We start from the raw sequence: 27,856 nt of genomic DNA, 5'->3' as shown, positions 1-27,856 counted from the left end.
AACTCTTGCAAGAACCCATTAAGACCTCCAAGATGGCAACTTTCTGCCTTTGGGACTCAAATAGCACCAAGCGTGGCAACCCTAAGCCTAAGAATAGGATTTGGACCATAAAGCTTCATCCTTGGGACCAAAACCCATAAGTGGTAGATCTAAGAGATGAATGATCAAGTTAAAAGTTTTATACCTTCATTAAGCTGAAAATGAGTCACAAAAGCCAGATCCATAAGCTTCTCCTCGATCCCCCATCTTTGCATCAACTCCACCTTCTTGGAAATGGACCAAATACTCCAAAAATGGACTCCATGAGCTCTAAAATGTCACCATGGATGATTAAGGATGATTTATAGGGTTTAGAGGGGTGGAGGCTGAAGATATTAGGGTTAGGTTGTGAGATAAGGTGTTTAAATAGGGTCCAAGACCCTAAAATAGGGTTCTGATCTGATTGGCATACGCCCAACATACATTTGGTACGTCCATCGTACTCCGAAGAACATTCGAGACCGTCCTGGTTAGTACGCCCAACATACTCCAAGGTACGCCCAACGTACACTTTGTGTACGCCCCGTGTACTCGGCTAAGCCTGAAAACCACGAAACTTCTAAAGGCTATAACTTCTTCGTTATAAATCTGAATCCGACGATACTTATATCCACGGAAAGGTAACGAGAAGCCTCACACTTCTATAAAATTTATTTAACCTAAAACCCAACCGAACTAAAATCTAAAATTCATAAAATAGGTCTGAAATACTACATTCCCATTTTACCCTTGACCCCAAATTGCAAACCAAGCTATTGGGTCACATACCTACATTACCCACATCCAAATAGGCCTAAATATTATCTTTATAAAGGCCCTAATCATTATGATGACCGCTCTTCGGGCCACAACCTCGAATTAGGACTTTATTCGAAACAGGGCATTACATATGTATTGGCAAACCAATCGAAAGGTTGTGGGTCGGGCATTCCAACCAAAAAGTTATGGGGCAGGTGTAATCCAACCAGGAGGTTGTGGACCTGATATCTGTTTGGTTATATGTTTGTGTTGTAATTTGGGGGAACTCACTAAGCTCCGACGATCAAGATAGATTGCTATGTAAAGAGAGTCGACTCCTCCTAACAAAAGGGAACCAATAATATGGAGACAAAGATGTCTCCATGAGAGAGATTGAAGTGAGTGAGGAAAACTTACATGGAGTGTTGAGATGAGCCGCTATTTATAAAAAAGGAAGGGAAGACCATGAAAATATTATATTAACTAGTGTACTAGCCTACTTAATATAATATTGGATCTACCAAAGAGCTTTTAGCTCAGTGATATCATGTGTTATCATCCTTCATTGAGGTCGAGGGTTCAAGTCTCGTTAGATACATATGTGGATTTAGGAGTAATATAAAAGTAGGTTAGATTTGTCAAAAAAATAAGATTGTAAAAATCGTTTGATGGTAACTCGACGGTCGACTGGGGTCAAACGATTAATCGGTTTGGAGCGATTAATCGGAGACTCTAAATTACTAATAAAACTATTTTAAAATTTAATATATCTTAAGAAAATTAGTATTTGAAAATTTAAAATTTTGAAATATTAGGTCTAACATTTAAAATTTTGTAAACTTTGGTGTCTATCATTCCATGTCTATCCTTCCTTTATATCCTTATTTTGTGAGATTGGAAGATGGTACTCCATCATTCCCTCTAATGCACCTTCCATGGTTTTTATGTTTTATGCTCAAAGATGTAGGGGTATGTATGAGGTCGTTTGGTTCGGTTTTTAACTAAAACCAAACATAATCATTATAAGTGGCTAATGCATTTTGGTAGCCATTAGGTATTGGTTAATGGTTTTTTCGGTTAATGGTTAATGGTTATTTGGGTTAATTTGATTTTGGTTCAAAAATAGAAACCGCGCCACCAAGAAGCTGTATAAATTCTTAAGAAGGAAATCTACAGATAAGAAATTCCTGAGAGATTGTCGTTATTCATAAAAAAAAAATTCTGCATTTTGCAATTAATTCTCTCCCAAGCTTGCATGGTTGTTAAAACAATACTTAACCTGGTGATAAAAAATAATAAGATCCTCACACCATGGTGATAAAAGATGGGTCATAATTACGGCTTACCCATTAGTTAATTAAAATTCTAAAAATTAAAGAGCAACAAAATTATGGCCCATGCAGGTCTCGAACCTGCGACCTTCGCGTTATTAGCACGACGCTCTAACCAGCTGAGCTAATAGGCCAATTTGGTTTTTTTACCAGTGTAATTATTTATAATCGTTGTAACCTTTAGTGCATATTTCCAATGAAAAAAGATTACCGTTTACATACATTCTCTCTTACTTACAAGTAAATTAACTATGACAAATGATATTTCACTAATTGGTTTCTATTTATGTCTATGTATAGAAAGACTTACAAGAGTTTGAAGCCAATGTATAATGCATATTGTAAATCTATTTCTATAATCAGTATCATCAATTTATTTTAGTAACAATCTTCTAACTTATTATATGTTTACAGCTGTATTGTTTATATTGGTTATTCATCTTGGCCAATGAGCTAATTTGATAATACATTCAAAATATGATTAGTGATGGTGTTTGGCTTCCTTCGATACCATATCCAACCATAATACAATGTTTTACATCAAAAAGTGATGTAAAAAACCATTTCCAACCATATTTTATTTTTAGAATAACTCCACTATCATGCACACAATGAAATTGGTAAATAGTATTACTCTATTTTTGAATTGATATGGTAATTACTCTATATTTTAAGTTGGAAATGAAATTGAATTGGAGCATTTTAACTATATAAATGGTGTAAAACCCATGAATAGAATTGGATTAGAGCAGAATGATCATTCTATGTATGTACCTTTATGCTTATTTATTTATTTATTTAAATTTTTTTTTTTATCTAACATGGCTTAAAGGAATAGAGCTCGTTGGGTTAAATTTCTCCTCACCCACAAAGATATTTGATGATGATTTATCTTTAGTGTATTGCATTATTATTATTATTATTATTATTATTATTATTATTATTATTATTATTATTATTATTATTATTATTATTATTAAAAATTCAAAACAGAATATTTAGACTATATACTTTTTTATATTTGATTACATAATTGTTCAGTATTACCCTACTTTTTAGTAACTTTACAAATTAATGAAATTACACCCATTTATCACTAAAATAACCACTTGGACCATTGATGGTAGCTTCATAAATTATCTTAATGTACTATTTACAGGCCAACATCAACTTTCTCATTGATCATAAAAATAACAGTGTAATGGAGATATCAAATAAATGCTAGTACTATAACTATTTCTTGCATATGCCAAATGGTTAAAATGGATAAAAGGCTGGTTATTAATTAAATTAATCCTTATAAACGAACTTATTAAGAAACATTGTCGTTTATTTAATTTTTGAAAATATTCATTTTCTGTAACATTTCGATGATAAGGTACTCCAAATTTCAACCATATAATTTTATTATATTGCATTTTGGTCCCAAGTTCAAGAAATGTATGCAAAAAGGGCCCCAATGATATTGTTGTACTTTTTGGCCTTCAGAGTATGCCATGCATATGTGGTGTACGTTGAGCATACTAGGGTACGCACTGGTACGTGGGGTACATCAGTGTACGCTGGGTGTACTTGCCAGATGAGGAAACCCTAATTTTTAGGGTTTAGCTGGTATTTAAGCATCCTTATGACCTCATTTCCCTCCACCTTATCAGCCTTCACCCTCTCATTCATGTTTGTAACCGTAGCACACCTTGAGGATCCATTTCTAGCCTAAAAGTGTGTGTTTGTGTGCTTAGAAGAAGAAGGAAGGAAGCCAAACTCATATTGGAAGAGTGAAACACTTTGGATTTGGGACTTATTCTTCATTTGTAACCCTTCAAAGGTATAAAGCTTGCAACTTTATCTTTTAATCATGTAGATTTAGAAATAGGTGTTTTAGTGATGTTTTTTTGGTCCTAAATGTCTTATCGTGAGCATGACATGTTCTTGACAATTTGAGTTGTCCTTTCAGGCCCTATGAGGGGTCCTAAGCCCTAAAAATGAAGTCTCAATGGTTAGTTTTTCTCCATGCATCTTGTAGAAGGTCTTAATGGATTAAGACCTTGATTTAATCACTTAATGGGTATGTAAAGTCATAAAGTTGGAAACTTTATGACTTTCCAACTTTATGACTCTAGAGTGTATTTTAGCCATGGATCTGAAGTTTGGACATAAGAGCTTAAGCCATTAAGCTCTTATTGGGATTTTTGGGTTTGCGAGGGTACGCCCCGCTTACGAGGTCAACAACCCCCACCCCCGATGGTAGTCAACCTACAAGGCTTCATGTATACCCCGCATACCTCAGGAGTACTCCCTGCGTATACACCCTGAGTTGACTCAACTAGGTTGACTATGTTGACTTAGTCGGTTTGACCCGTTGACTTTAACTTTGACTAAGTTTTACCAAGTTTGACCTTGAGTGTATTTTTAGTATTTTGAGATTTTGATGGAATTGATCATTGGTGGGATTAGGTGCCGATAAGAGAGCTGAGATTTGGAGTCGGGACCTCATCAACTTCTATTCAGTTTACGAGGTGAGTTTCGCCTCATTGTACCGTGGGTCGAAGACACCAGTGCTGGACCACTAGTTTTTGGTTATTTGTTAGTAGAGGGATGTTGTAAGGACTGTATATAGTTACTTAGGATAGATTGATGACTTTTGATCTAGGCTTTCTTACTTGCTTCTCGTTTTGTTGTGGTTCTAGGGTAGGATCATCTGTCCGGGTCACTATCTCACTTTTGGTTATATACAATCGACATTTTTTAGATTGTGGCTACTTAGTATGAGACGGTGTTGTAGTGATCTGTTAGATCTGCATTTTGGTATCGTGTGCATTGTTATGTTAGTGATCTGTTAGATCTGTATTCTGGTATCGAGTATGTTGTTATGTTGTAGTGATCTGTTAGATTAGTATTCTGGTATCGAGTATGCGGTTATGTTGTAGTGATCTGTTAGATCGATATCATGGTATGTAGGATGTTGCTATGTTGTAGTGTACTGTTGGATCAGTATGATATTTGTACTTGCTGGCTATCATCTGGTGGAGTGCCCTAGGGACTATTTGTGGTTACGTAGGATAGCCTGGGAACTCTTGGTCTAGGCTCTCTTGCATGTTCCTTGTTTTATTATGGCTCTAGACTAGGATCATGTAACATCCCAAAAATTCATACAAATTAAAGCTTTTTTAAAACAACCCATTTACTAATAAAAGTGTATACAAAGACATTGCTTCCAAAAACATCATTTAAAATCAGCGTCTCCCAAGATCAATGACATAAAAGCAGGATGTGTACGGTCACGCCTTAGCTTTGCCACTATTCTCTGAAGTACTTGAAACCATAAACCAAAACTTTAAGAACAAAGCTTAGTGAGTTCTCCCAAAGTACCAACACACAAACAGATAACATATACAAAATAACAACATGCAAGGGGTCCACAACAAAAAGACTGGATTACCCCTGAGGTCACAGTATGAGTCTAGCTTGCCTATCAGGCCCACAACTCATATCTGGCTTGCTCCCGAGCCTACAACATAAGTTTGGCTTGCCCTTCGGGCCTATAGCTTATGTCTGGCTTACTCCCTCAATTATCGGACTGGAATATGAATGTTTAGCCCTCAGTATGAGTCTGGCATACCACGCAGTCCTCAGCTCATATCTGGAATGCCACTGAGCCATCCAATATGAGTCTGGCTTGCCCTACGCGACCCTCAACTCATATCTGGAATGCTACTAAGCCATTAATATGAGCATGGTTTGCCCTACCTGGCTTTCATCTCATATATGGAATGCTCCACGGTTTTTTGGCTACAACACAAAGCAGTACAACTTCAACCCAACACAATACCCATACATATATCGATAATCATACAGACAAATCACAGGTAGTCCTACAGATCTACCAGACCAGTATATCGATAACTAGCATAATGATGCATATCTATTCCATACTCACATATTAGAGGATAACAGTATATTAAACTGAAGGGTCGACCTTAGTGCCTTCGACATGTAACTACATTGAGGAAAATTCACCTCAACCCGTTGATACTCCAATGACTGCTCACACCGCCGAACCGGATAATCCTCACATCAACTTCAAAAATACAATTTTAATCAATAATCGACCCGATAACCCAAAATCTGAAATCCCAAAATCTCATAAATTACCCAAAGCCCAAATATGGCCAAATTATCCAAATCGGGACAAACCCATCATAGACCTAGCCCGAGAAGGCATAATATCCTAAAAGGCCCAAAATATCGAAAAGTCAATCCTGGTTAAATTTATGGTCAAAGGTTCGTAGCCAACAAGTCAACAAACAAGAAAAGTCAAACATGTCGAGTTCTCCCCGCGTACTCAGCTGGTATGCCTAGCGTACACCCTTTAGGGCCAGTACGTGCATCGTACCAGATGGGTACGCCCAACGTACTCCCCTGAACCCCAATCTTCTCTATTAAGCACTTAACCACTTAAGTCCCTGCTCCAAACTCTCAAATATGATTCCTATGGATGACTTATCACGTAAAGTTGGAAACTTTACTTGCATGCATGACTTAATAGGGCTCTAGAGCTTAAAAGAGCTTAATGAAAGGTCTTAACACATGCATGAGTCTAAATAAACCACACATATCACATTTTTATGCCTTTGGGACTCTTAAAACGTCTGGATCTACAAGATCAAGCCTCAGAAACAACCTTAGCTTACAAGGACCAACCAAGATAGGCTAAAATGGCCATAAACAACCCAAAAGAAGATCCACCAAATAGATTACAATATCAAAGATTTTTACCTTCAATAGATTGTAAATGATGAAAAACTTCTGGATCTACAACCTTCTCTCTAAGAAATGATTCTTCAACCTTCTTCTTCTATTACACAAGCCACCATAAACCCTCCTCCAATCTCCATAACTCAGTCAATGCACTTTAGGGTTTCAATGAATACTAAAGGGGATGAACACTTACTTAAAATGCCAAGAGGAAGGATAAAATGATGCATATATTAGGGTAAAATACCAAAATTTGGTTTTTGTGCAGAAGGGAGTTCGCCCGTTCTACCCCTTAGTACGCCCGATGTACTGAAGGACCATCCGCGACCATTTCACCCATTACGCCCCAAGTTCGCAATGAGTACGCCCCGCTTATTCACTGAACCTCCAAAACCCTAAAACTTCACTTGGCCCTAACTTCTTCGTTCTAAGTTTTTTTTCGACGAATTTAATATCCACGGAAAGGTAACGAGAAGCCCTACACTTCTAACTCACTTTCGCCTTAAAACCCCCCGAACAACAACCCAAAATTCATAAAGACCCAAACTGCCCAAATCACGAAGATACCCTTAGGCTTTGCAACACAATCGAACTCTTGGATCATCTAATCTATACGACCCACATCCAAAAAAGGCAAAATAATTTCTTCCCCCAGGCCCTAAGCTTTATGATAGCTAATTATTGGGCCACAGCCCTGAATAATGAAGCGATTCAAAACTGAGTGTTACAACTCTCCCCCACTTAAATTTGATTTCTTCCTTGAAATCATTCTTTACCATCCCTGGCATGCCCGACAGCTTGAGGGTCACAACCACAAACCTTGAGCATACAATGACATTCCCAAGGCAATGGAACCTAGTCCAAGCAGAACTTTTCTAACTCGAAGAAGATGAATCCACAATCCCATACAGAAAACCAACCCTACTTTACCTGAAATCTGAAATATCGAAGTGGTCTAACTCCTCGAAAGATTACCCACACTGAACCAATTTCTAATTCCACTTTACTTATCCATCAAACTATCTACTTGACTCCTGATCAGCTGACATTCCTACTAGAAAACGACAACGTGGATCATCTGTTGTTGATGATAACCTTTTGCTTGACCAAAAGGGATTAGATATTCCTTCGAGAGAAGGCTCATCCTGATGATATCAATTTCTGGAACACGATGAGCCACAAAATACTGATTTCCTTAACTATTGGACCGATACACGACTATTATAATCTTGATGCCCCATAACAAAGGACGATAAAATGCACAAAATGAAGAACGGTTACGATATGATTTGGGTGGTCGTGGATCGGTTCACCAAGAGTACACACTTTATAGCAGCCAATGAGAGATGGTCTATGGATAAGCTTGCAAATGCTTACGTGAAAGAAATAGTAAGACTTCACGGTGTTCCTTTAACGACAGTATCAGATCGTGATAGTCGTTTCACGTCAAGGTTTTGGAGGAGTCTACAAGAGGAATTGGGTATGAAGGTGTGTTTAAGTACAACTTACCATCCACAGACTGATGGTTAAAGCAAAAGAAGTTTTCAAACACTGGAAATTATGCTAAGAGCATGTACATTGGAATTCCAAGGTAACCAGGATGAACACTTACCCTTGGTAGAGTTTTCCTACAACAATAGTTACCATTCAAGCATCAAGATGGCACCTTACCAAGCTTTGTATGGACAGAAGTGTTGTACGCCATCTTGTTGGCTTGAGGCGGGAGAAAATTAGTTTATGGGCCCTGCGATAGTCCATCATACTACTGAAAAGCTGAAAATATTTAGGGAAAGGATGTTAGAAGCTCAGGATCGTCAAAAGAGCTATGCTGACAAGAAGAGACGACTGATGACATCTGAAGTTGGAGATTTAGTTTTTTTTAAAGTCTCACCTTGGAAGGGGCTTATAAGATTTTGGAAAAGAGGAAAGTTTAGTCCAAGGTTTATTGGACCATTCAAAGTTCATCAGAGGATTGGGAACCAATCCTACAAGCTAGAATTGCTAGAAGAACTAGATGATATTCATAACATCTCCCATGTGTGTTATTTGAGGAAGTTCACGGGAGAAGTTCCCGACATAATTCCACTTTCCGAGTTAAGGATGGTTGAAAATAAGAGGTAAATTGAAGAGCTGGAGATGATTGTTGACCATAAGAAAAAGAAGTTGCAACACAAGATGGTTGACCTTGTGCTTGTGTAAGCGAAACATACAAATGGCCTAAACCTCACCTGGGAAATGGAGAGTGACATGATAAGTCGCTATCCGCATTTGTTTGCTAATGCATGATTTCGGGAAGAAACCATCCTAAGGGGGAGAGAATTGTAACGCCCGTGTTTGGAGGCTAAGCATTAAAATGATGATGTGATAGTTAGGGTCAACAAATGTAACTTATTTTGAGGTAATAAAGAGGAATTACTTGAATACTATGTGGATTATGTGATTTTATGTGCATTATACTTATTTATAAGATACAATAAATTAAGAATGGAAATAAGCATCAAAAAATAAAATAATAAATAAACCCAATATCTACGAAGAAAGTTGTAGTGGTCGTGACAAGGATTCTAGAGATATAAAGAACACCGAAATCCGAGTTATATAAACAAGTTTTCACATGTCGAAGTTTCGCGATAAAACCGGCATGATGCTGTGACGTAAAAAGTGAGTTTACAACAAAATGCTTTTTAGCCTTAATGATCTAAACGAAAGTCATAGTATACGTTAAACCGGAAGCGTGGTTAAAAAGAACGTCTAAATCTAACTTCGTATGAGGAAGTTATGAATTTTCTAAGATTTAACATAGCAATGTGCAACCTGGAGTTCGAATTATAGATCGAGCGATTTTTAGCCGACACAACCTAAATGAGAACCGAAGATCTCGTCAACAGGAGCACAACAATAAGAAGACAGATGAAAATGGACTTAGGATGACAAAGTTATGAGTATTTAACGGACTTTTCCTGTCCCGGGCTTTTAAAAATATATCTTTAAGATTAAAGTCAAAATTAGCCGACGGGGTCTAAGCAAAGGTTTTAGAGTACATTCCCACCTACGTGTGGTTATAAATAACGTCGAAAATGGACCTCGTATGCAAAAGTAATTAATTTTAGAAGTCAGGAATGAAAAGTGCGAAGCTGTTGCGAGTGTACACCCTGCGTAGTGAAGAACGCCCCGCGTACTCGTATACTCGGTCTTGGTTCGGCCACGTCGTTCCATCCGATGATTGACATGTAATTGTACGAATGTCCAACGTATGAAGGTACGCCTTGCATACCGAGGAATGCCCAACGTACCTCCGCAGGTACGCCCTGCATAACCGATGTTTCGGCCCTATAAATAAAGGTGCGAGGATAGCCTTTATTTTTCACCCTAACCCATTCTTTCTCTCTCTAAACCTCCTAAACACCCCAAGCCTAGGAAACTTCCCTAGCACTATAAGAAAACCCTGGAGTGCTCGAAGGCTCCGAGACAAAGAACTTTTCGGTTCGAAATGTTCTGCCACTACAGAGCCTGGTTTCTAGTAAACCTCCCGGTTTCGTCAAAGGAAATCACATTGTTAAGAAGCGAAGTGTTTTCCAAGTTGGAATCACCACTTTATCAACTGAGTGCATAGTCACTTTCATCTTACACATAGATATGAAGTATTTTTTATATAAATTACATGTTGTGTGTACATATTATCTGTTTACCTGAGATCTATGCTAGATGAATAATTTTATACACGTTTTTAATTATTTAAACTGTATATGCATTTTTATATCTACAAATATATTGGGTAAAACATGGGTAGATGAAATAGTTGATGTGTGATGAAATAAAATGATGAGAGGCCTCGATGTTTACGATGATCTAGCCATCTAGCGGAGTATAGATGATGACCACAGACTATTCTAGGCAGTCCAGTGGAACGTTGGCATGCTTGCAACCTGTAGGTGTTTATTTGAACTACGTGCTCACCAGATGTAGTCCACCCCACCCACCCGGTTATGGTTTCCTTATTTGACATGTATTGCTGAGGAATCCCCTAAGTAATGTTGTCCACCCTGACGAAAAAAATGCTTACGCTAGGTCCCTTATAATAGATGCTTTAGGGACGTAAAGTGAGGATAACGAGAATAAGTAATCGGATTAAATGATTTGATGAGAATAATAAACTGATTTATTGTGGGTTGAAAACCCTATGTGCTCACCAGGCTCCCCAACGTGACCCACTCAGTTTCTTGTATTACAGGTAGTCACACAGGAGCATATATGTGATGATATGATGAGAGATAATGGAAATAAATAGAAATGTTGTAAGGCCTATGTTGTTTTTGGTTTATGCTTTTGATATGTATTGACAATGACATCCTGAGGTTTGTAATGTAATCACATTCATGTCTTCGGAAATGCATTGATAAATCCTTATTCATATTTTTGGGAAGAAATTACGCAACATATTTCTTTAAAAGTATACTCTGATTTTCAAATAAAACATAAACAAATCGATCTTTTCTGGCCGTGAAAATTGGGGAAGTTACACTTGAAAGGACCATTTCCTGGTCAAATTCTCAGTGTAGTTGGCATTGATTCAAATAACAGAACTTATCTTCTTGCTTATGTCATAGTAAAAGCTAAAAACGAAAACTCTTGGGTATGGTCTTGGGACTATCTAGGAGATGATTTGACCTCTCAACAAATTCCAATTTCACATTAATTACAGATATGTAGAAGGTACACTTATTTTAATTTTTATATGGGAAAGTATATATATATATATATATATATATATATATATATATATATATATATATATAGGGTTAGATTATTGTGTTTTTAATAAGTATTATGTCCATGTATGGTTGATTGTGGACCAATCATTTTAATTATTTTAGGTAAGTGATGAATAAGTATTATTACATTAAAGATAACATAAAAATACCATCTAAATTTTTTATAAGGGTATTTTAGCAATTGAGACAAATTTAAAAAGGAAAATTCAAGATTTAAGCGATAATTAATGCTCTTTATTTAAAAATTCTATTTTTTTAAATTAATTCAATTTCAAACGTAAATTGTAACCATAAAACAATTTTATTCTATCAGAATGTTATTAGAATAAAGTTATGTGATTCCGTTAGAATGATATTCTATTAGAATATTATAAAAAAATCATTTTTTTTAAACCTTTAGTTGAATAATAACAACATTCATATATCTATTCTTAGACATTTGAACTTAAATAAAAATTAATACATATTCTTAGAGAATAAAAGTTTTATACATTTTAATATAATTATACATTTTCTAACAGAATGTCATAAAAAATTAATAAAATTTTTACAAAATTACATTCTTAAATATACAATTATTGAACAAATGCACTTGATTTTCTTCAACGATCCAAATAATCGACTTGATTCCAACTATTCTTACGAAAATATGATGTATTACCGTAATAATGTAATTATTCAACTCATTCCTCTAGCAATTCCTATGATAAATAAAACAAAAACTAAGAATGGTTAAAAGCATGTTACTTGTAATTCCTATCAATTAATATATTCTGGAAGAATATATAGAATATGATAGAATACATATAACACATTCTAGCAGAATACATAAATATACCATTATTTTCTTATTCCAATAAAATAGTAAACAACACACATATGCAACATCCATTGCAATTTGCAAGCAAAATCCACTTTGCAGGAACTCAATCAAACAATATTGAATCATGTAAGAACTATTCTAAGTTATCGCATGACCTAGAAAAGATGGTTTAAATTCACAAATTATAGGCTATCGATAAAATTTATAGTTCATAAATTTAACATGGTGACTAAGAGCATCTTTGTTTTTGAAATTAGCATATGGTATGAATTAAATTCCATAATTCTAATACTCTAAAAATATCTTCCCATAGAAAAAAAATCGTTATTCATTTTAATATTCATTGACCTAAATACGAACACCCATGGGAAAAAGGTTTGTCTAAATTAATCAAAACCAAAAAATTCACATTCATATCAAACACTCCATTATGATTTAGCTTTAAAAAATAAACTAATCAAATTTAACCAAAGTTTATAAAAAAAATTATCAATAGTTTGTAAATTTAACTAAACAATTAAAGTTGAACAAAACCCTAGATAATCTAAATTCCTAGAAACACATCAATTTGTATTTCAAAGAAGATGAATCCGCAAAGAAAAATAAAAAATTACCTAGTGAGAAAATTCATGCGGAGAAACTTGAGTGCCGATTGGATTGAACGACTTGTGATTTCACCTGCTTTTCACTCAGATTACATTGAGTGGATTTAACAGCCTTGTTGTGAAATTAAGGTTGCATATAATGAAGATGAAAGAACTGTTTGAAAGTGACCGACATCGTGTAACACCGTGTTCCTGGTATGCATTTAAATTGTATTTCGTTTATTTAGTAGAGCTGGGAGCCCCAAACTCGTTGAGTAGAAGTGGGTTTGGACACTGGTTTAAAGCCATCTACTCGACGAGTAGGTCTGCCAGGATGAAACCCTAATTTTGGGGGGGGGGGGGGATTTGCACCATATTTAAGCAACTTAATCCCCACCTTTCGCCTCATTTCCAATGTCTAAGTCCCAAACCCTAATCTACGAAACCTAGAGCATTGTGTGAGTGTGTGAGCTATTTTTGAGTGTTTTTGTGTGCTTTGAAGCTTGAAGAGAAAGAAGAAGCTTGAGGGTTTCCAGAGAAGATTGTATATCCAGAAGCAACGCTTCATTCCCTTCCTTTTCTGGTAATCAAGTCTATAACTTGATCATTTATCTTTTAGATCTATTTATCTTCCATTTTTTGAGGATTTTGACTCAAAGAGCTTGACCTTTGGGATTTGGACGTCCCAAGCAAGGATCTATTCAGATCTGGGATCATTAAGGTTTGCTAAGGTGTAAAGGTGCAAACTTTATGCCATTAGAACCCCCATGCAAGCCCTAGAGTGTCATTTTGGCCTTTTTAGCCCAAAAAGGCCATGCATGAGGAGAAAGGTGAGAGCTTTACGTGTCCAAGTAATGCTAAGGGTTAGATATGTGATTGTAAGCTTTAGTTTAGTGCATGGATGGTTTAAGGACCAAGTTTTAGGTCCCAAGGAGTTAGGGTTTGAGATAAACCCATTAAGAAGAGGTATTAACGGGTAACGTTGGAAAATTTACCCTCAAAAGGACATTTACAGGGTTTTTGTGAAATATGAAACTTGGATCTGAAGTGTAGGGGCTGAATTCATCAAGATAGCCCAAACAGGCAAGGGGACTTGACGAGTCGAGTTAGGTTGTCCTGATTCTATGTCAAGTAGAACGCGACGAGTCTTTGAAGGGACTCGACGAGTTGACTCGGTTGATCATGAGTCTGAGTAGTATAGGAACTCATCGATTTAGGAGGTAACTCAATGAGTTGAGTCGACTGGGAGTTGACCTTGACTTTGACTTGACTAGGATTTGATTTTGACCAGGGGTAAAATGGTTATTTTACCCTAAGAAGGGTTATTATATTTTGATTAAGTGTTATTGTGAAATTGGCCGGGGAGTCGTTGGAGCAGCCGTCACAGATTCCTCACACGAGATTTCACAACTAGCAAACGAGGTGAGTTTTCCTCTAGTAGGGATGAGTCAAAGGGAACAGGTCAAAGGCACCAATTCTGACCCGTTTATGTATGTTAGCAGATGCTAGACTTAGGTCCTATGTTGGGGTTAGCCTGATGTAGGTATATATGCTTTTCTGGATTTCGATCCGATGTCAGAGCGGTCCCGAGGAATGCTTGTATGCTTGGTGTCTTTATTGTTCTTGCATGTGTTATTATGTGTATGTTTCCGAACTTTGGTCCGATGTCGGGCGGTCCCGAGGAATGTTAGTATGCTTTCGGACTACGGTACGATGTCGGGCGGGACCCAAGGAATGTCTAAATGTTAATGATATATGCTTCGGTTTATGTGTATTATTTGACTGTTTCACATGTATTCCGAGATGTGCTCGATGCAGGGCGAGGCTCAATGTTGGGCGGGGCCCGATGCCACGAAAGCCGATGTCGAGCTTGACTCGATGTAGCAGGGGTGGGGCCCAAGATATGTTTATGTGATATGTGTAGAGTATGTGGTAGTTGGGGAGACTCACTAAGCTTCGTGCTTAAAATTTTCAGTTTTGGTTTCAGGTACTTCCGCTAGTAAAGAGATAACCTTGTGATGACTGCATGACACACACCACGACTTTTAGCATGGGAGGACTCACTTTGATATTTTGACATATGATTTGATACATTGATAGATAGTATGAGATTTTGAGATACATGATTTATGACATTTGATACTTGTAGTTTTGTTATTATGATGTTTGACAAAATATGGCTTTACTTAAGTGATTAAAAACAAAATTTTAGGAACGTATTTTTGGGGATGTTACACATTGGGTCAAGGGGAAAGGCGGATCCGGTATTCTGGCATGGTGTTGTCTGATGCTAGTCGATGAATGGCTTTACGTTTGATGGAGGTAGGTTTTAAAAGAGAATGAAGAAACCGATTTCCAAAATAAACGAATATGAATTTTTAATTTTTGATATTAATTAATGAATATATGTAATATTACTAATATATCCTTATTAATTTAATAAATTATTTCATTTTTCTTAATTTGTAATTGGTCCATTCATACACACAATAGTTATTAAAAACATTTGAATCTCTCTCTCCCTCTCTCTCTCTCTCTTTATATATATATATATATATATATATATATATATATATATATATATATATATATATATATATATGCCGTAAAATTCAGACGTCGATTCCAAATAAGGAATTGATTATTTTTACGCATTGTCTACGACATCAAAAACCGATTTCCATATTTTCAGCAGCGAGTTAATGGAAGAGGTGAGAAAGGTTTCTCCTTAATTCAAAAATGTACCATTGTAGTTCGTCAGCTTGCATTCGACACGGTACTAGGCTCATAGGAGGAGCATTTGAGGATGTCAAAGTGAACGGCGAGGGAATGTGTATACAAGCGTACATGGCGAACATATCGGAGGTATACGAACGAATCAGACATCACAATCTTTATGCGGATTTGGTGGAACACGTCATCAATACTCGAGTGAATACTTATGTGGACGATTTTGATGAAGATGAGTTGTTCAACTCTACCGATGACGAGTTAGAAATGTTTGAAGGAGGTTCAGACGAGGATTATAACGACGTGGCTAGTGACGATGATTAGATCATATTTTTTTCGATACTTTGAGTATGTTTTTTTAATTTATGTTTTTAATGTAGTATCTAATTTTTTAATTAATGAATTATTTTCTTTTTATTAATTTTATATAATTATAATTTATTAAATTATATTTTATTCACTTAAAAAAATAGAGTAAATTACACGAATGGTCCCTATGGTTTGGGGTAATTTGCGTGTTTGGTCCCTAACTTATTTTTTTTAACTCTGAAGGTCCCTACTGTTTGTTTTTGTTACGCGCTTGGTCCCTAATGTTTGTTTTTGTTACACGCTTGGTCCCTATCTTACCCAAAACGTCTATTATTTAAATAGAAAAAAATGATGGAGCATGTAAGATAAGGTGAAAGGGGTGGAATTGGGGGTGTGTTTATTTAAATAGATTAACAGATCAAGGGTAAAATAGTCTTTTTATGTATGACAGGGACCAAGCGTGTAACAAAAATAAACAATAGGGACCTTCCGAGTTAAAAATATAAATTAGGGACTAAATGCGCAAATTACCCTAAACCATAGGGACCATTCGTGTAATTTACTAAAAAAATATTTTTTTTAAAATGTGACAAGATGTAGTATGACATCTACGGTTGGGTAAATAGAAAAGTAATATGGTGATGAAGTGGTAATGAAACAGTGTGATGAGTATTACACCCACCAATACCCACCAATATTAAAGAAAAAAAAAAGTAGTGAAACAAATGATTTTTTACGATAAATGAGAATATAGAAAGTAGAAACATGTTTCATTACTGAATTCAAAGCCAATCAAATAAGGATATAATTAAAGGATATAATTAAAGATAATCTCTCTAATTAAAGTTGAAAATTAGTTATAGATAATTAATAAAAGAGAAACGAGAAATATGATAATACCCTCACGTGCATTGCACATGCGAGGGTCTAACATAGCGGATGAAACGGCGTGTGTGGGAGGGACCGGTTTGGAAATAGAAAGCGAACATAGGGACTTTATTTGGAAAATACCAAAAGTAGGGACCAATCTTTCAAATTTTGATAAAGCTTAGGGATCATTTTTATAATTTACTCTAGTTTTTTAGATATAATTGTTAGACAAAATTGCAAAAATGGTCACTGTCGTATGCAATTTTTTGGGGTTTTAATCCAAATCATTACTGTTTTTGATTGGTGGTCCTTTTGAGGTAGTTTGCTTGTGATTTTGATCCTTCAATAAATTGAAAAGACTAAATTGCCCTTATTATATTTATTTTCCACTTTTCTTTTTTTTTTCTATAAATATTTATATATAAAAAATAAAAATAGGGGGCCCACTCTCTCTCTCTCTCTCTCTCTCTCTTTCTCTCTCTCTCTCTCTCTCTCTCTCTCTCTCTCTCTCTCTCTCTCTCTCTCTCTCTCTCTCTCTCTCTCCCCCCCCCACCCCCTTGATCTTGCAGCTATAACAAAAGCAATTTCATCAGGGGATTCAGCTTCATAAGTAACTCTCCCTGTTTCTTCATCAACATCAGGAATCGTTGTCCCTGTTTCTTCATCAACATCAGGAATCGTTGTGTGACAAATCGCAAGTAATCTAAAGAACTTCTGAATAACATCAGAACGTGGTTCAAGAAGCCAATAACCATTGAGGAATCCTTTCATCTTCAAAATTATACCCTTTTACAGATAACCCAGAATCATCGTCTTCATCATCATTATCGTCATCAAGAACTCTTCCATTAACAACCAATGGTGATCCTGTCTTTTTCGCCATAGCTCTTTCAACTTCTGTAACACCACGTCCGTATGTTGTTCCTGCTATTGAACACTTGATGAACTCCATTGAATTGCAGGTTAAAGTCCCGGTTTTGTCTGAGAAAATCGTGTCGATTTGGCCGAGTTCTTCGGTGATATTTGAAGTTCGCGCGTGTGCAGGTATATCAGCTTCTTCGTAGTACATATGAATGTCGTTGTTGATGAAAATCGTTTGTAGAACTTTCACGATTTCTATTGAAACGTATAGAGAAATCGGGATTAAATATGTGTATAACAATAAAGCTGTGAGAAAATGGAAAATCGCTGCAGCTGGAGCGCGTTTCAGGTCGAAAAAGATCTATGAATCGTCGGGTCTCAAATACCATCGTTTCATTCTGTGATTGTGAAGATAAGGGGGATGGAGACTGTTGGTGGCGAATGATGGCGGCTTATGTGTTTATGAATCTTGATTGCGTTTTCTACATATAGGAATTGAGCATTTTTGATGGGAGAAATTAGGTTTTTTGGAAGGAGAGAATATGGTGAAAGGAGGAAGAAGATGAAGAACAAAGTCGTATGTGTTTTTGGTTGTAATCCAGAGAGAGAGAGAGAGAGAGAGAGAGAGAGAGAAGTGGGCCCCAAATTAGGTAATTAGTTTATTTTTCATTTAAATTAAATAGAAAAAGAATAAAAATATATATCAGAAGGGCATAATAGTCTTTTCAGTTTACTGAGGGACCAAAAACGCAAAGAAAGTAGCTCAAAAGGACCATCAATCCAAAAAAGTCGTGGTTTGGACTAAAACCCCAAAAATTTGCATACCACAGGGACCATTTTTGCAGTTTTGTCTTGAAATTATTTATATTTTATTTTTATGATGGGGTTTAACCGATCGTAAAGAATTAATTTCAAATAATTCATGGATAAATCAAGTCCAAAAAAAATTTAATGAGATAACAAAATTGAAAGTTTGTTGCATTTTCTTAATATTACATAAATAATTTCTTTTACCTTGATAGATCACATTGTTATGTTTTTCATATCAAGACTTCTTAATAAATTTCATTATATTATTTTATATGGGTGTAGGGTTTAATTTTTAAGATTTAAATAGTATATTTGTTTTCACTACAATACTTAAGGGCATAACGGGCGACATATGTCGCCACCAAAGGTATGAAGAGTTGTCGCAATTAGCTTTACAACCCTCCCGTCCTTATATCTCTTGATATAGGTTGAAACGGATGTTTCTGTATATAATGCCTACAAGTAGTAGTGCGTTAACAATACTTTGTATTAAATAGAATAACAGTTTGTAATTAGGGGTGTTATTTGGGCCGGAACCGAACCGAATCAACCTGAACCCGAATAACCCGAGAACCGAATAAGGGTAATTGTATGAACCGAAAACCAAACCAAATAAGCAATACGGGTTCGGTTCGGTTCGGGTATTATTCGGTTCTGTTCGGTTCCGGCCCGAATAACCCACATAACATGTACAAGATGATTAAGGACCTATTATAACCGAAAAGAACAGGATAAACCGTATTATGATTGTATAACCCGAATAATCTGAATAACACTTACAATATGGTTATAAATATTGTACTTTGTATGACTTTTGTAACTTATGATTTCATAACAAATCTTAAAAAAAAAAAACAAATTTGCTCATTAACAATAATACAAAGTATATATAATTGTTTCAAATGTGCAAAAGAGTTAGAATTTATGTATTAAGAATATAACCACAGATAACATGGATTAACTATTCTTGAGATATAAAATATAAAATCCAAATACCAAAATCTTAAGATACTGTTATGAAGTAACATACTAAACACTAAAAATTAAACACCCAAAACACCCAAAAATCTATATATAAGTATATAAGTTAAACATTAAACATTCCACACTCGAAATAAAATATGAATCTTAAGTTTTTAACCATATCCAAAATAACATTTTTCAAACATGAATGAACTATTTGGAAATATTGATTGGTTGTTTTTCCTTTCCACCTCCATTGTTTATCGCCTCTTCTAAACCTTTCGCGACCTCATCGTCTTTTAAAATTTCATCAATGTTGTTCACAATTGGCTTTTTTGATTTCCTTACCAAATCTTGGGTGCAAACCAAAACCTCTGCTATATTTGCAGACAAATTTGTTCGATATGGATCCAATATCCGTCCGCTTGTACTAAACTCCACCTATGACACCACAGTAGAGATTTATAGTCCCAAAATATCTATCAACATAAGCATAGATGTAACATCCCAAAATACGACCCAAAAATTTTTGTTTAAAATTACTAAAAGTACTAAAATAATATCACAAAATAAAACCCATACATCAATGTTTCAAAACAGTAACTAATGGTTATGTAGAACTGTATCAAAACTGTATCAATCACATTTATGAAAAAACTAAAACATCTCCCAGGACAGCTGAAACTGTGGTGTATGCGATGCCATCAACCCGAGCTCTTCCCTTTACTTGCGGAAGTACCTGAAACCAAAACTGAAACTGTAAGCACGAAGCTTAGTGAGCTCCTCCAAACTACCACATACCATACAATACATATAAACACATACTGGGCCTTGCCCACTGCATCGGACCGAAGTCCGAAAACTGCATCGGACCGAAGTCCGGAACTAGCCAAGGCCTTGCCCTCTGCATCGGATTGAAGTCCGGAACTACTGAGGCCTTGCCTCCTGCATCGGACCGAAGTTCGGAACTGACTGCATCGGACCGAAGTCAGGAACTAATTGCATCGGACAAAAGTCTGGAACTACTGATCATAGCATAGCACAAACATATCAACTAGCATGAACACATAAATAACATGCTGCATCGGGCTGTAACCCGGAACATATAACACATAATCCTGTCTGAGCCACGAAGGCTTAAAACATAATAAAATCTGCATCGGACCGAAGTCCGGAAACTACTACTAGCTATAAGGGCCGACATTGTGGCCTTAGACCCGTTCCTATTGGAAGGAAACTCACCTCGTGATCTGGCTGCTGAGTGTATGGCTCTGGAAGCTATCTACTGCTGCTTCAGTATCTCGTCGGCTACAATTCCAAAAATACACTCAATTAAAAATACTAATAACTGCATTGGGGTAAAATGACTCTTTTACCCCTGGCTAAAGTCAACTCTCCTGGTCAAGGTCAACTCTTCTGGTCAAAGTCAACTTACAGTTGACCTGACTCGCCGAGTTGGGCCGCCAACTCGCCAAGTCCCTACTTTCATTTCTTAACCCTGCTTGCTGCTACTCGTCGAGTATGTCTTGAACTCGACAAGTTCCCATTCGATTCTAAAACTCAGACTATCTGCATCTGACTCGCCGAGTTGTATGAACAACTCGACGAGTTGTTCTTGAAATTATGAAGATTGCCTTAGATTCGCCGATTTGTATGAACAAATCGCCGAGTCCTTCCATTACTGAGTCTAACCTCCGACTCACTGAGTCCATTCCACTACTCACTGGTCTCCACTCGGAATCACTCAAAGGGGAAAGATCGGGGACTCGCGACTCGACTCGCCGAGTCCGAAGAACGACTCGTCGAGTCACATGCATGCAATTTCTAAAAACTCGATTCTCGATCAAAATCATTGCATACAATACATAGATCTGAGTTCCTAAGGCTGGTTTACCACATAAAGTTCCCAACTTTACTTGTACAAATGCACACAAAAGGATATAAAGGCTAAAAAGGCACTTGGAAAAGTAGATCTAGGGTTATCATGCAAAATGGCTTCATAAAGTTGATAGATCTACGTTTTTGGAACTGAAACATGGCTAGATCCGAAAGCTAATCCATCCAATATGATTTATCTACTAAGAACAAGCTAGAGAATTGGCTAAATATGCTTATAAAGGAGAATCAATCATCAAAACTGGAAGAAACCGATTATTACCTCAAGATACTCTGAAATAGGTGCAAAAACTTGGATCTTCTTCTTCTCCTTTGGATCTAGCCTCCTTCTTCTCTTCAAAACTTCAAGATTTAGACAAGAAAAGCTCAAATACTCAATGGAATGGTTAGGGTTTGCCAAATAATGCTTTGAGGGTGAAGGAGACGAGTTTGGGGGCTCATAAGATGGTTTAAATAGGGTGCAAACCCGAGGATTTAGGGTTTCAACCTGGCAGGCCGACTCGCCGAGTCCCGAATATGGACTCGCCGAGTCGCCGATCTATACGCTGCCCAAGACCACGACTCTACTCGACGAGTCGGGCCGTAGACTCGTCGAGTCCCTCTACAAACTTCTAAAATAAATAATATAAAGCAACATACCAGAGACGGGTCATTACAATTCTCCCCCACTTGACTCAAACTTCATCCTCGAAGTCTGCTACGGCTGAATCTGCAAATAACTCTGGGTAGTGCTCTTTCATCTCATCTTCAGCCTCCCACGTCCACTTAGACCCCTTCCGGTGCTCCCACTACACCTTCACTAACTGAATTACCTTGTTCCTCAAGGTCTTTATCTTCCGGTCCAAAATCGCGACCGGCCTCTCAATATAATTCAAGCTGCTATCAACCTGAATATCTTCTAAGGGAACAACTGCTGACTCATCCACCAAACATTTCCTTAACTGAGACACATGGAAAGTGTTGTGGATCTGGCTAAGCTCTGCTGGAAGATCCAACCGATATGCAACCCGACCCACCTGGGCCAAAACCCTGAAAGGATCAATGAACCTGGGGCCCAGCTTGCCCCTCTTCCGAAACCTAATGACACCCTTCCAAGGTGAGACCTTTAGAAGGACCATATCCCCTACCCGGAACTCCAAGTTTGAATGCCTCCTGTCGGCGTAGCTCTTCTGCCGACTCTGCGCAGTCTGCAGTCTACTACGAACCTGCTGAATCAACTCGGTCGTCTTGAGCACCACCTCCGTGCTCCCAATGACTCGCTGACCGACCTCGACCCAACAAATCGGGGTTCTGCACTTCCTCCCATAAAGCATCTCAAAGGGAGGTCGATCCATGCTCGCATGATAACTGTTGTTATACGAAAATTCTGCTAACGGAAGATACGTATCCCAACTGCCACTGAAGTCTAGGACACATGCCCGGAGCATGTCCTCGAGAGTCTGAATCGTCCTCTCGCTCGCCCATCCGTCTGAGGATGGAAAGCGGTGCTGAAATGGAGACGAGTACCCATCTCGTCATGAAACCGCTTCCAGAATTTGGATGTAAAACGGACGTCTCGATCTGACACCACCGATACCGGCACTCCATGACGTGCAACTATCTCCCGCACATAGATATCGGGTAGTTTTTCCGACGATATGCTCTCCTGGATCGGTATGAAATGAGCACTCTTCGTCAACCGATCCACTACTATCCAAATCGAATCTACCCCACGTGCAGTCCTGGGAAGCTTGGTGATAAGATACAGTTATGAAGTAACATACTAAACACTAAAAATTAAACACCCAAAAATCTATATATAAGTATATAAGTTAAACATTAAACATTCCACAGTCCAAATAAAATATGAATCTTAAGTTTTTAATCATATCCAAAATAACATTTTTCAAACACGAATGAACTATTTGGAAACATTGATTGGTTGTTTTTCCTTTCCACCTCCATTGTTTATCGCCTCTTCTAAACCTTTCACGACCTCATCGTCTTTCAAAATTTCATCAATGTTGTCAACAATTGGCTTTTTTTATTTCCTTACCCAATCTTGGGTGTAAACCAAAGCCTCTACTATATTTGCAGACAAATTTGTTCGATATGGATCCAATATCCGTCCGCTTGTACTAAACGCCGCCTATGACACCACAATAGAGATTCGCAGCTCCAAATTATCTATCAACATAAACATAGAAAATGTTAAAATATAATTATAAAGAAAAGTATACAAATAATAAAGTTATACCTTTCGCCATACGGGATACAATAGGGTAACGAGATGCATTTTCTTTCCACCAAAGTAGAATATCAAAATCGTTATTGTATTTAACTGATTGCTCGTTTATGTATCATGTCAACTCCGTTTCCTTTGATGCTGATGGGTAATCAGTTTGCACTATTAAATCACACATGAATTCGTTCTCGTCATCAATCACAACTACATCTTCATGACCATGTGTTTGGTTTTGAGAAGTGCCGGTATTATCAAACTTTGATTTGTAGAAATAAAAAAATTCCCAAATCTTTATTGAAGACCCCGTATTAAGGCCTAAGCCTTCAAACTGACTTCCGAGTTGAGCATGGGATCTTTTTTTGTATTCTTCAACTTAATCAACTTCTCAAAGGCTTGTTGAAGTAACTTAAACTTGAACCGTGGATCTAATATGACCGCAAAATACAAAAAAATATTTAAATTTTCAAGGTCTCCCCAATACTTATCGTATTTTTCAATCATGTCCTTTCCGATCAAACAAAATTGGAAACTAGCTGTTAATTCCTTAATGTGTTTGTACATATCACATATTTCTCCAAAAAAAAAACGATGTGACATCGGTTTTGTTGATGTCGATACTATATCGGTTTTCACCTTGAATTTCTCAAAAAATCCAACCATAGCTCTATAAATGTTGAAATCTTCTTTTACGGTGGTCAAAATATCTCGAACATATGTAGGATTTCTTATAATAAAGTAAATGTTAGTATTTTTTTTGAAAAAAAAACAACTTTAATACCCCTTATTTAAGAGCATGTACCTCATTGAATATACAACAAAATAAAGCATTTAAATAGCGTAAACTGTAGTTTAAACTGTGAACTACAAGCTGGAAAAAAATCGGGCTAATCGAACAAATAACGAAAATGTTATGACACTTCAAAGTTGGATAAAAATTTGCAAACATGCTGAAATAGAAAAACTCAGCTTTAATACCTCATGTTTAAAGGTTTGTATTTTAATCAATATACAACCAAACAACACATTTAAATAGTGTAAACTATAGTTTAAATTGAAATACAAGTTGGAAAACAAATCTGGCTAATCGAACAAATAACAAAGATGTTATGACACTTTAAAGTTGGCTAAAAATTTGCTAACATGCTGAAACAAAAAAACACAGCTTTAATTCCCCATGTTTAGGGGTATGTTTCTCACTGAATATACAAACAAATAATGCATTTAAATAGTGTAAATTGTAGTTTAAATTGTAGTTTAAATTGTGAACTACAATATGAAAAAAAATCGGCCTAATCGGACAAATAACGAAAACGTTATGATACTTCAAAGTTGGTTAAAATTTTACAAACATGCTGAAATTAAAAAAAAAAAGGGGGGGGGGGGGGGGGGATATTAAATTACCTTTGACTTCAAACATGACAAAAACCTTCTCCAACTCCACCGCAATCTTAAATAACTCATATATGGAGTTCCATCGGGTTGGGCTATCATTGCACAAAACTTCTTGGATTCCACATTTAGTTCTTTCATGCATTCTTTGAACTTTTGAATCCGTTGTGTAGAATTCCTAATCTATTTATGGCCTTTTACATGCACTTGGTACTAGATTGGTGTTGATCAAACCCATCCCTAACAATAAGGTTAAGGATGTGGGCCATACACCTTACATGTAATTGTTTCCCCCATCATACAAGTTTAGTAGTTTTTAATTAAAATTTTGATTGTTTTATCCTTCACACTAGCATTGTTTATGGTTATGGCCATTACGTTATTGATATCCCACTCTTGAAGAAAAGTCAAAAATGTGTGCCCAATGTCTTCTCCTTTATGATTATCTAGAAATTTAAAGTTGATAATTCTTTTGTGCATGACCCAATCTTCATCAAGAAAACGGGTTGTGACCACCATATAGCTCGAATTTTGACATGAGCGCATCCAACAATCGGTGGTCAAATGCACATTACTTAGGGGATTAGTAAAGAACTTAAACAACTTAGCCTTTTCTTCAAGAAAGTAATCGGTGACTCTATTTGAAATTGTGGTTCTACATGGCAAAACTACTTTCCCGTTCAATGCATTTGTATACTCAATAAATGATTCATTCTCTACAAACTTGAACGGTAATTCTCCACCTACAAATAAGTTTAACAAATCTTTTTTTATTCTTTTCTCATCATGCTTCCAAGTCCTAATACTATCCTCCCCATTTTCATTTTTTTGAAATTTAAAGTGGTTTAGTTTTCTAATTTTTTTTCTAAATTTTTTGGGTTCATTCTACATCTTTTTGTATGTCTAATCATACTAGAAGTACCGTTTCCTTCTAATTTGGTTTTGAGCAAAGTATTACACTTTTTGCGTTTGTTATGTCTAACTTTGTCAATATGAACTACATCATAATCGGCCCAACAAGTTGCCCTTTGGACATATTTCCTTTTCTTCGACTTTGTTGTGACTTGTTCCTTCAAGTTATCAACAAACACATCTTCATCATCAATCTAAAGCATAATAACAAAATCATTTTAATATAATAGAATATCAATATAGGTTCTATAACATTTAAATAGATTCATCAATGTGGAATGAAAGTAAAAGAACAAATATGGTTGCTTTCTCCATTAAATTCTCTCATTCAAGGTCAAAGTCCCCATTGTTTGGACTTATAGAGAAAATGTTAACTGTTAACATAACACATTCAAATTTCAATTGATAACATACATAATAACACATTGGAAGATTGAGTAGTAGATTAACACATTCAAATTTCAATGAGTAACATACATAATAACACATTGAAAGATTGAGTAGTAGATTAAGATACAAATACTTACTTGAGTTTCTTGACTCGGAGCCTAATTTTTCATGACTTGAATGGAGTTTGATCACAATAGAAACCAGAAAACGAGGATGAGGAAAAAAGTTTCTTACGATCGTGAATCAATCAAGGCAACAGACGTAATCAATGTTCCGATTTCAATATATGTTCAAACTATGGATGAGAAAAACTCTATTGTTCAATCGATCAAAGATGTATCTCGTCGATTAAGAGACAAACGCTATTACGCTATTGTCGAATCGATTTCATCATTTTTTTTCCAGGTTACTTGGGTCTTGGGTAATGACAAAACACCACGACTGAATTAGCCATCAATCAAGGGGAATAAAAATTCTGACTTTTCAAGTTTGGTTCGGTCTTTTTGGCCCGAATAAGCCCTTATTCGGGTAACCAATACAAAATAACCCTAAAACCAAATAAGCTTCATATAGATGCCCGAAAACCGAATCGAATTGCTTATTCGAGCCTAATTTGGTTTGGTTCGGTTCGGTTCGGATTTTCGGGCCAAATTCTCATCCTTATTTTGGATTTGATTTTTAGGGTATATTTTCTGCATTTTGGAGAAAAAATAAGGAGGAAACTCTTGGAAGAACACACTTTTGCTATTAATAAGAACTTGAAGATTGAAGATTTTCAACTTTCCATCTTACTTTATGTTTGGTATTTCTAACTTTCATATTGTTCTTATGAGCTTAGTCATGTTAAGCTAAACTATCTTGGGTTAACTTGGATGTAATTGTTTGAATGATTTGGTTATTTTGAAGAACTTCATGAACTTGTGTTGAATATCTATGATTATATTTTCTATGAAAACTTCCTACACATTTATATATCTCTAGTCATGAATATTGATATGTGAATGTTATTTTTGTCAGTTAAATTCTTGGCTAAGTAATGGGTCTTCAATTTAACAAGCAACAATTAGTTTAAATGTTTGTTTTCATTTCATTTAGACTGAAAAAATACTTTCTCCATACTGGTAATGAAAACAATGGATTACTCTTTGGATTAGATGACTCATAAATCCTAATAATAATTAATTTTTACAAAATTACATGCTTCATTAGTTTGGTGCCTTTGATTTAGAAAATGTACTTTGAGCTTCTTAAGTCATTTTAATATAAAAGAAGAGTTGAGGCAAGTTATGCTTATAAATTGCTATAGCCAAGTTAGATTGTAAACAAAAATATTGCATCTTGGTATTCTCATGATTAATTAACCAAATGTTCAAGTGATGAAATTCCAATGTCATCCATCTTTTTCTCATTGATTTCAATCAAACTCTTTACTTGTTTTCTTGCAATTTATATATTCTGTC

General features: G+C 36.1%; 1 long non-coding RNA gene and 1 other non-coding gene across 2 annotated transcripts; both read right to left on the bottom strand.

Moving 5' to 3' along the window:
• Positions 1-2,168: 2,168 nt before the first annotated feature.
• TRNAI-AAU (transfer RNA isoleucine (anticodon AAU)) lies at positions 2,169-2,242 on the bottom strand. Its single transcript has one exon. It is a non-coding gene; the product is annotated as a tRNA-Ile (tRNA).
• Positions 2,243-23,320: 21,078 nt separating this feature from the next.
• On the bottom strand, positions 23,321-24,335 carry LOC145006396 (uncharacterized). Its single transcript, XR_013662885.1, has 2 exons — positions 23,718-24,335; positions 23,321-23,647 (listed from the first exon to the last, which is right to left on the bottom strand). It is a non-coding gene; the product is annotated as an uncharacterized LOC145006396 (long non-coding RNA).
• Between the last annotated feature and the right edge of the window lie 3,521 nt (positions 24,336-27,856).

Source organism: Lactuca saligna, chromosome 7 (genome assembly GCF_052625555.1).
Source record: "Lactuca saligna cultivar CGN05327 chromosome 7, ASM5262555v1, whole genome shotgun sequence".
NCBI lineage: Eukaryota > Viridiplantae > Streptophyta > Magnoliopsida > Asterales > Asteraceae > Lactuca > Lactuca saligna.
Note: the sequence above shows the minus strand (reverse complement) of the source record. Positions and strands in the feature narration are given on the sequence as shown.